The 13,428-nt window shown below is 43.7% G+C and overlaps 1 protein-coding gene and 1 long non-coding RNA gene across 3 annotated transcripts in view; one reads left to right on the top strand and one right to left on the bottom strand.

Moving 5' to 3' along the window:
* Positions 1–13,428, top strand: part of fstl5 (follistatin-like 5) — a 1,008,072-nt gene that overhangs the window by 557,942 nt on the left and 436,702 nt on the right. The gene's annotated exons all lie outside the window — the stretch shown is intronic.
* LOC121284764 lies at positions 8,040–11,945 on the bottom strand. The gene is made up of 2 exons (XR_005944535.1): positions 11,788–11,945; positions 8,040–9,065 (listed from the first exon to the last, which is right to left on the bottom strand). It is a non-coding gene; the product is annotated as an uncharacterized LOC121284764 (long non-coding RNA).

Genomic DNA, 13,428 nt, shown 5'->3' with positions numbered 1-13,428 from the left:
GTTATTACCTGGCATTTGTGTGGCACGAATATTGTTTGCCACTTGTCTGACCTTTGGGCCTTGCTGCATTTGGATATGGACTGCTTCAGTATCTGTGGAATCGCAAATGGTGCTGATTATCATCTCCTGCAGCAGATGATGCTGCTCTGCCTTGTCTCATGTCCTCTTCCCATTCCTCCTGCAAAGTAAAGAAGACCGCTAAACAGGTGCCCATGACCAAGTGCTCCCTTTCTCCTGGTGATGCTTATTAGGCGTTCAATAAGTCAGAATAGCATTTACTCTATTTAGGTGAAGTCCTCAGAGAATTCCCAGAAAGTCTTCAGATGTGTTTCAAAAGCCACCTTCAACTTTCCAGCAGGAAGCAAATAGTAAAAGTGAATATTCCTTAAAGTAGTGCTCAAAATCCTCAGCAGTGACTCATTTACTCCCAAATAGCAGATCACTGTTAGGAAAGGGCATTAGGAGAAGGAACTCTCCACAGGTTGGAGTCAGACCAAGGAAGACAGTTGTAGTTGTTCAAGGTCAATCATCTCAGCCCCAGGATATCACTGCAGGAGTTCCTCTGGGCAGTATCCTAGGCCCAACCATCTTCAGCTGCTTCATCCTTCCCTCCATTATAAGTGGGGATGTTCACTGATGATTGCACAGTGTTCAGTTCCATTTGTAACTCCTCATATACTGAAACAGTCCTTGAGTGCATGCAGCAAGATCTGGACAACATTCAGGTTTGAGCTGATAAGTGCATGAATCATTTGCGCCATGCAAACACCAGGCAATGACCTTATCCAACAAGAGATCATTTAAGTACCTCCACTTGACGTTCAATAACGTTGCTATCACGGAACCTGCTACCATCAATGTCCTTTGGATTGTGTTATGATCCTTGGCCAGATCCCCAAATTGTTGGTAATATCTAGTTGGGGACCAATAACGTTTTGTTTAAAATAGATAAAGTTTGAGGCTCAAAATGCTTGCTCAGTGAAGAAAGCCATAAGATTCCACGCAGTTTGATCAAACATAAACAAATTTTCCTGTGCAAGGTGAGAAAGATAAAGCAATTTACAATATCTATCTTATCCTGTAAGTATGAGGTACAGGCGAATTAAGAAACCAACTACGGTCAAACACACCATACTACACAATAAATGGCAGATGCAACCAAGATAGAGTCCTGGATTTCTCAGTAAAAGACCCAGACATCAGTAACACTCTCTGGCTGGGATTTTCTGTGCTCGCTGGCGCTGGGTGTGTTCGGTGGCATGAGCGGACAATATGGCGTGATCAGTTTCATGACGGCGTGAAACCAGTTTGTGATTGCCTGCTCAGCCTGCTGATGGCAGGCTGCATTCTCTGCCATCAGACATCTAGATCCTCATCTTAATACATCAACATCTCATTATTAGGCCTGCATGCCTGAATCGCCCCCTCTGCTGGATCGTCCGCCCATGTCAGCGGGAAAACACGCCAATGTAGAACAGGTCTTGATAACTGACGTGCAGAGATCGGGACTTACCTGCCAGGGCCTTGCTCACATCACGGACATCCAAGGAGCAGAGGTTGTTACAGCCCAACACCAACGGCACACTGGGGGAACATCTGTGGCATGCTTGGTGGATTCTCATGGACATGGCTGTGCTCTGAAGTAGCGCACGGAAGTTGGACAATGTGGTAAAGACTGGTGGTAAGCCAGGGGATTGGGAAAATTTTAAAAACCAACAAAAAGACATATGGGACACTTGCCTTTATCAATCAAGGCATAGATTACAGAAGTAGGGAGCTCATGTTGGAGTTGTATGGAACCTTAGTGAGGCCACAGCTGGAGTACTGTGTGCAGTTCTGGTCGCCACATTATAGGAAGGATTGCACTGGAGGGAGTGCAGAGGAGATTCACCAGGATGTTGCCTGGGATGAAACATTTAAGTTATGAAGAGAGGTTGGATAGACTTGGGTTGTTTTCGTTGGAGCAGAGAAGACTGATCGAGGTGTACAAGATTATGAGGGGCATGGACAGGGTGGATAGGGAGCAGCTGTTCCCCTTAGTTGAAGGGTCAGTCACAGGGGGGCATAGGTTCAAGGTGAGGGGCAGGAGGTTTAGGGGGGATGTGAGGAAAAATTTTTATACCCAAAGGGTGGTGACGGTCTGGAATGCACTGCCTGGGAGGGTGGTGGAGGTGGGTTGCTTCACATCCTTTAAAAAGTACCTGGATGAGCACTTGGCACGTCATAACATTCAAGACAATGGGCCAAGTGCTGACAAATGGGATTAGGTAGGTAGATCTGGTGTTTATCATGTGTCGGTGCAGACTCGATGGGCCGAAAGACCTCTTCTGCACTGTGATTCTGTGTGAAAAGGTGACCAAAAAATAACAGAGGGAGAAAATAAACTTTGAGGGTAAACTAGGAAGTAATATAAAAACAGACAGTAAAAGCTTCTTTAAATATATAAAAAGGAAGAAAGAGGCCAAAATGAACATAGGCCCCTGAGAGAATGAGGCTAGGGAAATAATAATGGGAAACCAGGGAATGGCAGAGGAGTTGAATAAATACTTTGCATCAGCCTTCACGGTAGAAGACATTAATAGCATTCCAAAAATACTAAATAATCCAGAGGCAAAGGTTGGGGGTGGTGGGGGTTGGGGGGGTGGGGGGGGGGGGGGGGGGGGGGGGTGGAGAATAAATACAATACCGATCACTAGAAAAAAAGGAACAGAAATGGTGAAGCGATGGCATAGTGTTATTCCCTGGGAACCTGGGTTCAAGTCTCACCACAGGAATTAAAAGTCCAGTGATTTGTCATTGTTGATTGGTTCACAATGTCCTTTAGGGAAGGAAATCTGTCGCCCCTACCTGGTCTAGCCCACAGCAATGTGGTTGACTCTCAAATGCCCTCAAATGGCAAGCCACTCAGTTGTAACAAACCGCCACAAAGTTACAAAAAAGGAATGGAACCGGATTACCCAGCATCGACAATGGCAATCTCATCCTTAACAAAAACAGAATTACCTGGAAAAATTCAGCAGGTCTGGCAGCATCGGCGGAGAAGAAAAGAGTTGACGTTTCGAGTCCTCATGACCCTTCGACAGAACTTAAGTTCGAGTTCAAGAAAGAGTTGAAATATAAGCTGGTTTAAGGTGTGTGGGGGGGGTGGGGGGTGGGGGGGGGTGCGGAGAGAGAGAGAGAAGTGGAGGGGGGGTGTGGTTGTAGGGACAAACAAGCAGAGAAGAAGCAGATCATCAAAAGATGGCAACAACAATAGAACAAAAGAACACAGGTGTTAAAGTTGGTGATATTATCTAAATGAATGTGCTAATTAAGAATGGATGGTAGGGCACTCAAGGTATAGCTCTAGTGGGGGTGGGGAGAGTATAAAAGATTTTAAGATATTTAAAAATAATGGAAATAGGTGGGAAAAGAAAAATCTATATAATTTATTAGAAAAAAAAGGAAGGGGGAAACAGAAAGGGGGTGGGGATGGGGGAGGGAGCTCATGACCTAAAGTTGTTGAATTCAATATTCAGTCCGGAAGGCTGTAAAGTGCCTAGTCGGAAGATGAGGTGTTGTTCCTCCAGTTTGCGTTGGGCTTCACTGGAACAATGTAGCAAGCCAAGGACAGACATGTGGGCAAGAGAGCAAGGTGGAGTGTTAAAATGGCAAGCGACAGGGAGGTTTGGGTCATTCTTGCAGACAGACCGCAGGTGTTCTGCAAAGCGGTCGCCCAGTTTACGTTTGGTCTCTCCAATATAGAGGAGACCACATTGGGAGCAACGAATGCAGTAGACTAAGTTGGGGGAAATGCAAGTGAAATGCTGCTTCACTTGAAAGGAGTGTTTGGGCCCTTGGACGGTGAGGAGAGAGGAAGTGAAGGGGCAGGTGTTGCATCTTTTGCGTGAGCATGGGGTGGTGCCATAGGAGGGGGTTGAGGAGTAGGGGGTGATGGAGGAGTGGACCACGGTGTCCCGGAGGGAGCGATCCCTACGGAATGCCGACAGGGGGGGTGAAGGGAAGATGTGTTTGGTGGTGGCATCATGCTGGAGTTGGCGGAAATGGCGGAGGATGATCCTTTGAATGCGGAGGCTGGTGGGGTGATAGGTGAGGACATGGGGGACCCTATCATGTTTCTGGAAGGGAGGAGAAGGCATGAGGGCGGATGGGCCGGACACGGTTGAGGGCCCTGTCAACGACCGTGGGTGGAAAACCTCGGTTAAGAAAGAAGGAGGACATGTCAGAGGAACTGTCAGAGGAGGGAATTGCCCTGGGAACCCTGAACATCGACTCCAGATCCCATGACATCAGGTCAAACATGGGCAAGGAAACTTGCTTTTGATTACCAGGTACCGCCCTCCCTCAGCTGATGAATCAGTACTCCTTGTTGAACACCTTGAGGAAGCACTGAGTGTGGCAAGGGCACTTCAATGTCCGTCCACAAGAGTGGCTTGGTAGTACCACTACTGACTGAGCTGGCTGAGTCCTAAAGGATATAGCTGCTGGATTGGTGAGGGAAGCGACAAGAGGGGAAAAAAACATATTTAACCTCATCCTCACCAACTTACCTGCCGCAAATGCATCTGTCCATGACAGTATCGGTAGGAGTGACCACTGCACAGTCGTTGTGGAGGGAAAACATTGCCTTCACATTGAGGATACCCTCCATTGTGTTGTGTGGCACTACCACCGTGCTAAATGGGATAGATTTTGAACAGATCTAGCAACTCAAGACTGGGCATCCACGAGGCGCTGTGGGCCACCAGCAGTGGCAGAATTGTACTCGAACACAATCTGTAAACTCCTGGCCTGGCATATTCCCCACTCTACCATTACCATCAATCCAAGGGATCAACCCTGGTTCAATGAAGAGGAGGGTATGCCAGGAACAGCACCAGGCATAGCTAAAAATGAGGTGTCAACCTGGTGAAGCTATAACACGGAACTACCTGCGTGCCAAACAGCATAAGCAGCAAGTGATAGACAAGGCTAAGCGACCCCACAACCAATGGATCAGATTTCAGCTCTGCAGTCCTGCCACATCCAGTCAAGAATGGTGGTGGGCAATTAAACAACTCACTGGAAGGGGAGGCTCCATAAATATCCCCATCTTCAATGATGGAGAAGTCCAGCACAGCAGTGCTACAATCTTTAGCCAAAAGTGTTGAGTTGATGATCTATTTCAGCCTTCTCCAGAGGTCCCCGATTCACTCCACGTGATATCAAGAAACGGCTGAAGGCGCTGGATACTGGCTATGGGTCCTGACAATATTCCGGCAATAGTACTGAAGACATATGCTCCAGAACCTGCTGTGCCCCCTAACCAAGCTGTTCCAGTACAGCTACAACACTAGCATCTACCCGGCTATGTGGAAAATTGCCGAGGTTTGTCCTGTACATAAAAGTAGGCCAAAACCACCCCAGCCAATCATCCCTATCAGTCTACTGTCGGTCGTCAGTAAAGTAATGGAAGGGGTCATCAACAGTGCTATCAAGCAGCACTTGCTTAGCAATAACCTGCTCACTGACGGCCATTTTGGGTTCTGCCAGTGCCACGCAGCTCCTGACCTCATAACAGCCTTGGTTCAAACATGGACAAAAGAGCTGAACTTCCGAGGTGAGGTGAGAGTGATTGCCCTTGACATCAAGGCATTTTAATGAGTGTGGCATCAAGAAGCCCTAGCAAAACTCGAGTCAGTGGGAATCGGGGGGAAACTCTCTGCTGTTTGGAGTCATGCCTAGCACAAAGAAGGATGGTTGTGATTGTTGGAGGTCAGTCATCTCAGCTCTAGGAACTGATCCAGCCAAATAGATACTGTGGCTAAAGAGCAGATCTGCTGTGAGTAGCTCACCTCCTTGACTCCCCAAAGCCTGTGCACCATCTATAATTTGTAAGTCAGGAATATGATGGAATTCTCCACACTTGGTTGGATGAGTGCAACTTCAACGACACTCAAGAAGCTTTACATCAGTCAGGACAAAGAAGCCCATGGCACCCCATCCCCCACCATGACTTATAGCACTGAGAAGAACAAGGACAACAGGTGGATGGGAACAGCACCTATTGCAAGTTTCCCTCAAAGTCACACAGCATCCTGACTCAGCACTATTCCCTTCCTAATAGCACTATGGGGCTACAGTACATGGGCTCAAGGGTTTCTCAAAAGTGATTCACAACCACTTTTTCAAGAGCAATTAGGGATGGGCAATAAATGTTGGCCTTGCTGGCAAATGCCAAGCATAAAAAAAAGTGTTAGCCATGCAAATGAGTGCCAGTAAACAATTTAACTGGCAATCTGCCACTTAACAAACTGGCAATCTGCCACTTAACAAGCCTATAGGTAGCTGTTTCGAGCGCACACTTCAACTCTTTTACAAAGATGGCATCTTGCACTAAACATGGCCGAAACTGGCATTTGAATGTAAGACCACATCTTGACCAGCTGCAAGGCTCTTTAGTGTGAAAACCATTCCCATAGATAGCTAATCACTGAAATAATAACAGGCAATTCAGAGTACAATCCCAAATGAAATAAATAGAGATTGGAAGAGCAGGTCCTATTGTGGTACATGCATAGGTCGGAATTAAAACGGCAAGATTTGAAGACCTTTGGACATTGCCTTTTTCTGATTACTCTTTCAAGTAAAGTGTATTCATGGAGTCATTTACAACACAGAAGGAGGCCACCGCCCATTCAGTCCAAGCTGGATCCCTATGGAGCAAACCAGTCAGTCCCATTCCCCCAGTCTATCCCCATAGTCCTGCAAGTTTAATTCCTTCAATTGCCCATTCAATTTCCCTTTAAAATCATTGATTGTCTCTGCTTCCACCACCCTCGTGGGCAGCGAATTCCAGGTCATTACCATTCACTGCGCAAAAAAGTTTTTCTTCATTTCCTGCTGCATCTCTTGTCCCAAATCTTAAATCTGTGTCCCTTAAGTCCTTGTATCATCCGCCAACAGGGACAGGTTTTTCTTACCTACCTTATCCAAACCTATAATCTTGTACACCTCTATCAAATCTCCTTTCCTCCAAGGAGGACAGCCCCAACTGCTCCAACCTAACCCTGTAGCTAAAATCCCCCATCCATGGAACCATTGTGGTAAATCTCTGCTGCACCCTCTCAAGGACCCTCACATGTATCCTGAAGTGTGGTAACCAGAACTGGTATAAAAAGTAAAGAAGAAAGAAAAAAGCAAGGGAAAGAAGTCACTGGTGAGAGTCGTCAGTAGCTGCTACATAGGATATAATGCAAATCAAAAAATACTGGGATTGTGAGAAAGGTACTACAATAATTGTGGGAGATTTTAATCTTCATATGGGTTGGACAAATCAAATGGGCAAAGGTAGCCTTGATGACGAGTTCATAGAGCATATTCAGGTCAGTTTTTTTATTACAATATGTTCTGGAACCAACCAGGAAACAGGCTATTTTAGATCTGGTAATGTATAATGAGTCAGGATTAATGAATGATTTCATAGCAAAGGATCCTCTAGGAAAGAGCATTCAAAACATGATAGGATTTCACATTCAGTTTAATGGGAGAAAAAATGGGCCTGAAACTAGGGTTTTAAACTTAAATAAAGGCAATTACAAAGATATGAAGACAGAGTTGGCTAACGTGAACTATAAAAATAGATTAAAAGGTAAGATTAAAATATCAGTAGTGGCAGACATTTAAGGAGATATTTCATAATTCTTACAAAGATATATTCCATTGATAAAGATTCCACAAGAAGGATGATTTATTTGTAGCTAACAGAAGAAGTTAAGAATGTTATCAAATTGACAGAAAAGGCACACTATGTTGCGGAGATTAGTGATGGACCAGAAGATTAGAAACGTTTTAGAAACTTGCAAAGGATGATTTTAAAAAAAGTTAAGGAAGGAGAAAATAGATGGTAAGAGTAAACAAGCAAGAGATATAAGAATGTACAGTAAGAGCTCCTACAAGTATATAACAAGGAAAAGAGTAGCTAAGTGAATAAATGTTGGTCCCTTAGAGGGTGAGACTTAACAATGGAAAACAAGGACATGGCAGAGACTTTGAACAAATATTTTCACAGGATGCTTTTAATGTCTTATACTAAGAATAGTACAAAAGCAGGGAACAAAAGGGAGGAACTTAAAACAATCATTATCACTAGAGAAAATATACTAGGCAAACGAATGGGACTAAGGACTGATAAGTCCCCTGGACTTCATTGTCTACATCCCATGGCCTTGGAGTAGCTGGAGAGAAAGTGGATGCATTGGTTGTAATCTTCTAAAATTCCTTAGATTCTGGAAAGGTCCCACCAAATTGGAAAACCTCAAATGTAATGTTTCTATTCCAGAAAGGAAACTATAGGCCATTGGGAAAATGCTGGAATCCATTATTAAGGTAGTAGTAACAGGGCAGTTAGAAAATGGAAATACAATCAAGCAGAGTCAACGTGGTTTTATGAAGGGGAAACAGTATTTCACAAATTTATTCCAGTCCTGTAATGTATTTGGATTTCCCAAAAGACGTTTTATAAGGTGCCGCATTTACTATCCCAGAGGAGGCTGAAAACTTAAAAAGAAAGGAATTTTCAGCATGCCAAAGGAAAAAAAAAACAAGTGGACTAGATTTTACTTCTTAAAACTTATACTGTAGTAATCAAACTTAAATTAACATAATTCAAACATTAATTGACAGTCAAATGATACATCAAACAGAAAAAATAATTTTGATACAACAGAAACAAAACTACTAGCACTCCTCCCACACCATATACAGCATTAAACTCAGCTACCGAGCCATACAGCCTTTTGTATTTCCCAGGTAGAGATTCAGTTCCTTTACTCATACAGGTGGTAGGCCCAAATTCCCTTCAGATAGCAGTCTCAACACATCCGATTTCCATCAGCCCCCAAAAGGCACGTCTTCCTAATCGCACTGCTCAGCTCTTGGAATCTGCCTTTTTGGTCTCTTTCGCTAGCTGCCATGACTTTCCACCTCAGCTGTCTTATATCCACAGTTTCACAATCCCTGAGAACTCTCCCTGCTTCTTCAAGAGATCTGCATCTGTGTGAGGGCCTTTGTGTTCTACAGACCAGCTGTAATTTGAAACCCAAAGTTAGTTGTTTGATTACTTTTGCTTCCACCCCCTTTGCTTCTATCCCCATAGCAACCTCAGACAGAGTTTAACTTCTCAGAAGGCTAATTACTTATGGCCAGGAGCCACTTTAACTCCTCTGAGTACTTAGTTGCTGTCTGGATTTAAAGGGACCCCCACAAAAAGCAGGTACAGGCGTTTTTCCAAAGGTTGATGGTCATCAAATCACATAAAACAATACTGCTCAAGATAAGAGCTCACGGTGTTGGAGGTAGTTATATAGAGGATCAAGGATTGGCTAACTAACAGGAAACAGCAAGTCAGGTTAATTGGGTAATTTTGAGGTTGGTAAACCGAAACTAGTGGATTCCCACAAGGATCAATACTGGTATCACCTATTTACAACAAATATTAATAACTGTAGCCAAATTTGCAAACAGTACAGAAATAGGTGGGAAAGGAAGTTGTGAGGAAGAGACAAAAGGCAGGATATTTCCTGCAGGCTTTTGAACTTTGCCATCAAGTTCAGATAGGGTTCAGAAATCTGCATAGTGTAATAAACAGTCATTCATTCAAGAGCAGTCAATTAAGAACTGTGGATGGGCTCTTGAATCTTGAAGGCCAATCTGCCACTGAAAGTAGCAGAAGAATGTGATGGCTGGTAAGTAAGGGAAAGGTTGCTTCAAAATGGAGGCACCCTGTCTCCAATCTTTTACAAATGGCTTTTTCAGCCAGATCACAAATGTTGGGTGGGAGCCCCTCCACATGGCAGTCTGTGGCTGCTGCTGCATCCAGGCAAGCAGGGAGGGCCTTCAGGCTTGCCTGAAGTGCTGATCCCCACTGCCTGCCACCACAAGGCCACCTCCAAGCAACTAAACTGAGACCCGCCTCCTGAAGAACCTGGAGGTTGATTGGAAAATCCAAGTTGGTCTCATTTAATTGGCCTTAACAAGCCAGATTGAATACATGTGGGCGAGTAACCCTGCTGCCCCCACCCCATCCTGCCTCCCCAAAATAATTGAGGCTGGGGAGGAGCTGGAGAACTGGCATGCCAGCCGCACCACTAGTTTTAGCACTCATCCACCTTTGATCCCAGCTACAGCTGGGGTTAAAAATCAAGCTCATGGAATCTGAAAAAGAATATAGATAGGTTAATTGAATGGGTAAACTTTTTCCAGCTGGAGTATAATGTAGGAAAGTGTGATGTTATCCACTTTGTAGGAAGAATAGAAAAGCAAAATGTTATTTGAATGGAGAGATCCATTCAGTTCAAAGGGATCTGGGCCTCCTCATACACGAAGCACATGAAAAAATAGCATTCAGGTGAAGCAAGTAATTAGGAAGCTAAATTGAATGCTGGCCTTTATTGCAAGGGGGATGGAGTATATAAGTATATAAGTCTTGCTTCAACTGTACAGAGCATTGGTGAGACCATACATAGAGCACTGTATAGAGTTTTGGTCTCCTTATTTGAGGAGGGATTACTTGCATTGGAGACAGTTTAGAGAAGGTTCACTAGATTGGGAGGAAGGAGTTGTCTTCTGTGAATCTTTGGAATTCTACCTAGAAAGTTTTGGAGGCTGGGTCTCTGAATATATTCAAGGTTGAGATAGACAGGTTCTTGAATCATAGAGAAGTCAAGTGTTTTGGGGAACAGGCATGAAAGTAGGGTTGAGGCCAAGATCAGATCAGCCATGATCTTATTGAATGCTGGAGCAGGCTAGTATGGCCTATTCCTGCTCCTATTTGTCATGTTCTTACATTCAAAAAATATAACATCTTAAATGACTATCAAAAATAGGAGATTATACTACACTAATCTATTGGAATTTTACAAATATATTAATGACATAATGAGCAAAATGCAGTTAATAATTTTTACCTGAATTCTCCTCAGGCTTTCAACAAGGTTATGCATTAGTAATTAATAACTAAAGAACCAGGGAACAGGAGTTAAATATTATAACTTGATTTTTTGTTTTCAGTCAATTTTCTGATTTGGCAGCTGTCAAACGTTGGCTTATCAACACATGCATGGCAGAACTGACAGGTTTACTTCTGAAGCTGAAAAATAGATGTTCTAATTTATGAGGGATTTTGATATGGTAAATAAGGAAAGACTGTTTCCACACATGATTGAGCTATTTTTAAGAATCTAAAGAGATTATATAATGTCGACCTTGAAAAGCCCCTTCAGCTCATCCTGAAGAGTAGAACCAGAGGACATGGCCTGTGCTTGAAGGGCGGTAAAGTCAAGACTAATCTGCGGAAACATTATGCTGGATATTAATTTGGAGGTATGGTGGGTTGGAAGGGGGTTGTCAGAGAGGCTCCTATGAGCTTCAGTAATGGATTTCTGTCAGCACCTGCCAAATGTAACGCCAGGACCATTTCCTGGCCGCAGCCAGCCAGATCAAGATGCTGGCTGGTTCTCAGGCAGGTAGGCCTTCGGCACCAGTCGACAAGCAGGGAGATGAGAGGAGGGAAAGAGGGATCAGGAAAGTCAGGATGGGAAAATGGCAGGGAGATTGGAGACCAGAGAAAGGATTGGGCCCAGAATAGGGTCAGAGGCGTTGGCAGAGGCCAGAGGCAAGATTGGAGGGCAGAGCTTTGTGTATTAGATCAGATAAACTGTGGGGGAAGATGAGAAGGGTTGGGTGAAGTGCCTGTGTGCTGGTGAAGCAGGTAAATTGGATCCAGCAAGAAAGTGGAGAGACACTTACCTCCAGAATGCAGCAGTCCACACTTTCATTTAGCCCATTGAGCTTCCCTAGAATCAGAAAACACAACCAGCCAGGAGTAAATTTGAAGTAGTTATTCAATATGGGACTTGCAGCTTTGATTTAATATTTAAGTTGCCAATCTGCATCATGGAAGCAATTTGGCTGCCCGCCCCCGGCATGCCTCTGAATATGCGGGTTGAAGTTGGGATTCAGCTTTTCAACATTTCAACATCTCACCCAACCCTATCCTACCTGGTTTTGCGACATCCTCCTGTTATTTCCATGAATGGTTGGTTAGTTTACGGAAAAGCCTCCCTAGGGTTTCAGTGAAAACTATTATTACTGATTCATTCAAATTGCAATTTAGGATTACTCTTAGAAAACAACATTTTGGGATACAGTATTTGAGTGATTTGAAACAAGACAAGTATTAAGTGTGGTATGTTCTTGGTGGATAAAGGTGACTTTAAACCTAAGGTTTCCAAAGCTTTCCACCACTGAGGGTTTTATTTATGGGTCTGTTGTGGACTAATTGATGGGGTTTGATTCTTAAGATTAGTCAATAATACTGTTGTCATTGTATCAGGCAATTACCGATAGGGGAGAAGGCAAACGAGAACTTGGTCTTTTTTCATCTGATGATTTTTATATTCTTGTATAGCAAAAGGCATAAATTTAAACAGTAACATCATCACCAAAAATGAAATGGAAAAAAAATCTTCTGAGGGTTGTTTAGACATGGTATATCTTAGCAAAAACAGTGGTGGGGGCATAATTCATAATAGCTTTAAAAGCAAAGTTGATAAATATATGAAAAATAAAATAAATAAAAATGTGTGGGAAGAGGACAGGGGTGTACGAAAGGGAAATCACGCTTGACAAATCTACTGAAATTTTTCGAGGATGTAACTAGTAGAGTTGATAAGGGGGAGCCAGTGGATGTGGTTTATTTGGACTTTCAGAAGGCTTTCGACAAAGTCCCACATAAGAGATTGGCATGTAAAATTAAAGCGCATGGGATTGGGGGTTGTGTATTGAGATGGATAGAAAACTGGTTGGCAGATAGGAAAAAAAGAGTGGGAATAAACAGGTCTTTTTCCGAATGGCAGGCAGTGACTCGTGGGGTACCGCAGGGATAGGTGCTGAGACCCCAGCTATTCACAATATATATCAATGATTTAAATAAGGGAACTAAATGTAATATCTCCAAATTTGCAGATGACACAAAGCTGGGTGGGAGGGTGAGCTGTGAGGAGATGCAGAGATGCTTCAGTGTGATTTGGACAAGCTGAGTGAGTGGGCAAATGCATGGCAGATGCAGTATAATGTGGATAAATGTGAGGTTATCCACTTTGGTAGCAAAAACAGGAAGGCAGATTATTATCTGAATGGCTATAAATTGAAAGAGGGGAATGTGAAACAAGACCTGGGTGTCCTCGTACACCAGTCGCTGAAGGTAAGCATGCAGGTGCAGCAGTCGGTAAAGAAGGCAAATGGTATGTTGGCCTTCATAGCCAGAGGATTCGAGCACAGGAACAGAGATGTCTTGCTACAATTATATAGGGCCTTGGTGAGACCACACCTAGAATATTGTGTGCAGCTTTGGTCACCTTATCTGAGGAAGGATGTACTTGCTGTAGA

Source organism: Carcharodon carcharias, chromosome 1 (assembly GCF_017639515.1).
Source record: "Carcharodon carcharias isolate sCarCar2 chromosome 1, sCarCar2.pri, whole genome shotgun sequence".
Taxonomy (NCBI): Eukaryota; Metazoa; Chordata; class Chondrichthyes; order Lamniformes; family Lamnidae; genus Carcharodon; species Carcharodon carcharias.
The sequence above is the reverse complement of the archived record's forward strand: the minus strand, read 5'-3'. Positions and strand labels throughout refer to the sequence as shown.